Source organism: Triticum dicoccoides, chromosome 7B, assembly GCF_002162155.2.
Source record: "Triticum dicoccoides isolate Atlit2015 ecotype Zavitan chromosome 7B, WEW_v2.0, whole genome shotgun sequence".
Classification (NCBI taxonomy): Eukaryota; Viridiplantae; Streptophyta; class Magnoliopsida; order Poales; family Poaceae; genus Triticum; species Triticum dicoccoides.
In genome coordinates, this window is record NC_041393.1 from 11,950,873 (window position 1) to 11,951,086 (window position 214).

Here is a 214-nt window from a genome sequence, read left to right on the forward strand (position 1 = left end):
GTACGCAGTGGCCCCGCGCGATCCGCCTCCTTCCCTATGCGTTTCATCCCCTATCTTCAGCCTTCACGAACGTGGATCCCCTCCCCCTCTTTTCTCCTCCGGGCTGCGACTGGGCCACCACAACCTCCATTGTCGGCGGCCAGGATCCCCTCGCCGGCCGCCATGGCTGCCTGCCGCCATGGTCAGATCCATCCCCTACCCCCAGCCTTCACGC